The 2,581-nt window shown below is 51.0% G+C and overlaps 1 pseudogene; it reads left to right on the top strand.

Moving 5' to 3' along the window:
- The first annotated feature begins 288 nt into the window (after nucleotides 1–288).
- LOC147091620 (uncharacterized) lies at nucleotides 289–2,269 on the top strand (annotated as a pseudogene).
- The last annotated feature ends 312 nt before the right edge of the window (nucleotides 2,270–2,581 follow it).

Below are 2,581 nucleotides of genomic sequence, written 5' to 3'. Positions count from 1 at the left end.
ACAGGCTTTTAATCCAGTTTACATCTACAGATTTGTTTTAATTCATTCTTGGGATGTGGGCGTAGCTCGCAAGAGCAGCAAATATTGCCAATCCCCAGTTTCCCGTTGAGAAGGGGGTGGTGAGTCACCTTCTTGAACTACTGCAGTCCGTGTGGTGAAGGTATTCCCACAATGTTGTTCGGTAAGGAGTTCCAGGATTATGACTCAGCAACGATGAATATATCTGAGTCAGGGTGGTGTGTGACTTGGAGGGGAACTTGGATGTGATGGTGCTCCCATACAACAGCTGCCCTTGTCCTTCTAGGTGGTGGAGGTTGCGGGTTTTGGAGGTTCTATCAAAGTTCTGGTCGAGTTGCAGATGTATAAAGTTCCTTTCCTTCGCTCTCCCGCTCCCCACCCGCCCCCCCCCCCCCCAAATAGAGGCCAGAGTTGTGTGTAGGCCCAGACCAGGTGGCGTATTCCCTTCCCGAAGGACATCAGTGAACCAGTTGGGTTTTTATGACAATCCGGCAGCTTTCATGGTCACTTCACAATTGACCAGATTCATTGAGCTCAATTTCACAACCTGCCTTTGTTTTCCTGTGGGTTGTCTCTCTCACTCCCTGTTTTATATTAATTTTACAGGGCACTGGAAGGGGAGGATTTACAGACGGTAAGCTGAAACCAAACATCACTTCAAGATCTGACAGAGTCACTACTCGCCGGATCTGAATCTCACCGGCCTCTGAACATGGAAGCAAAAAGCACCATTCACAGCGGGGAGAAACCGTACACGTGTTCTGTGTGTGGACGAGGCTTCAGCCAACCCTCTGGCCTATCGAGACACAAGCGCATTCACACCGGGGAGAGGCCATTCACCTGCTCTGAGTGTGGGAAGGGATTCACTCAGTCATCCAGCCTGCTGACACACCAGCGAGTTCACACTGGGGAGAGGCCATTCACCTGCTCATTGTGTGGGAAGGGATTCACTCAGTCATGTGACCTTCAGACACACCAGCGTGTTCACACCGGGGCGAGACCGTTCACCTGCACTGAGTGTGGGAAGGGATTCACTAATTCATCTCACCTACTGACACACCAGCTTGTTCACACTGGAGAGAGGCCGTTCACCTGCACTGAGTGTGGGAAGGGATTCACTCAGTCATGCAGCCTGCTGAAACACCAGCGAGTTCACACTGGGGAGAGGCCATTCACCTGCTCTGAGTGTGGGAAGGGATTCACTAATTCATCTCACCTACTGACACACCAGCGTGTTCACACTGGAGAGAGGCCGTTCACCTGCACTGAGTGTGGGAAGGGATTCACTCAGTCATGCAGCCTGCTGAAACACCAGCGAGTTCACACTGGGGAGAGGCCATTCACCTGCTCTGAGTGTGGGAAGGGATTCACTAATTCATCTCACCTACTGACACACCAGCGTGTTCACACTGGAGAGAGGACGTTCACCTGCACTGAGTGTGGGAAGGGATTCACTAATTCATCCAGCCTGCTGAATCACCAGCGAGTTCACACTGGAGAGAAACCGTTCACCTGCACTGAGTGTGGGAAGGGATTCACTCAGTCATCCCACCTACTGACACACCAGCGTGTTCACACTGGAGAGAGGCCGTTCACCTGCACTGAGTGTGGGAAGGGATTCACTCAGTCATCCCACCTACTGAGACACCAGCGTATTCACACTGGGGAGAGGCCGTTCACCTGCTGAGTGTGGGAAGGGATTCACTAATTCATCCAACCTGCTGAATCACCAGCGAGTTCACACTGATGAGAGACCTTTTAATTGCCCGGACTGTGAGAAGTGCTTTAAAAGTTCCAGGGAACTGACATACCATCAACGTGTTCACACTGACGAGAGACCGTTCAGGTGCTCTCACTGCGGGACTGGGTTCAGGCGATCATCTGAGCTCACTGTACACCAGCGCAGTCACACTGGGGAGAGGCTGTTCACCTGCTCTGAGTGTGGGAAGGGATTCATTGAGTCATCCAACCTGCTGAATCACCAGCGAGTTCACACTGTGGAGAGGCCGTTCACCTGCTCCGTGTGAGGGAATGGATTCACTCAGTCATCCAACCTGCTGACACACCAGCGAGTTCACAAATGACTGCAGGGGTTGGATTCTGCTGTTATTGCTGCTGTTAATCACATCCAGGACTGAACCATGTTCATTCTGACAGTTGGGGTTTGTTTCTGCTGATGTTAATGACCCCTATAACTGGGCTGGAGTTTAATATTCTGGATAGATGTCAAATAAACCAGCTTTTTTTTAAACACATTATTGTAGATTTTCTTTTTTCCCACCTGAGTGTTTAGCATCACCTGGCTGGAGCTCAAAGGACAATCTAGGGGAGGATCGTGCAGTGGGAACAGAATTCCAGCCTGGACACAGTCCTTCAGGGCCACACTGAGAGGGGCAAATGGCACTTTGGTTTTTCTTGTCTCTCTTCACTGACAGCAAAGTTGCCGTGCGGGTTAATCTCGAGGCGTGTGAGAAACGTGTCCCAGCCACTCTCTGCCATGGTTCAGAGCTCCTAGGCACGGAACAGAAGGCTCCTTTAGGAATGTACCCCAGTGCTTTTATTT

Source organism: Somniosus microcephalus, unplaced genomic scaffold (assembly GCF_052327205.1).
Source record: "Somniosus microcephalus isolate GS21.2 unplaced genomic scaffold, FLI_Smic_1.0 unresolved_chr3, whole genome shotgun sequence".
Lineage (NCBI taxonomy): Eukaryota > Metazoa > Chordata > Chondrichthyes > Squaliformes > Somniosidae > Somniosus > Somniosus microcephalus.
This window is presented reverse-complemented; position numbering and strand designations above follow the sequence as displayed.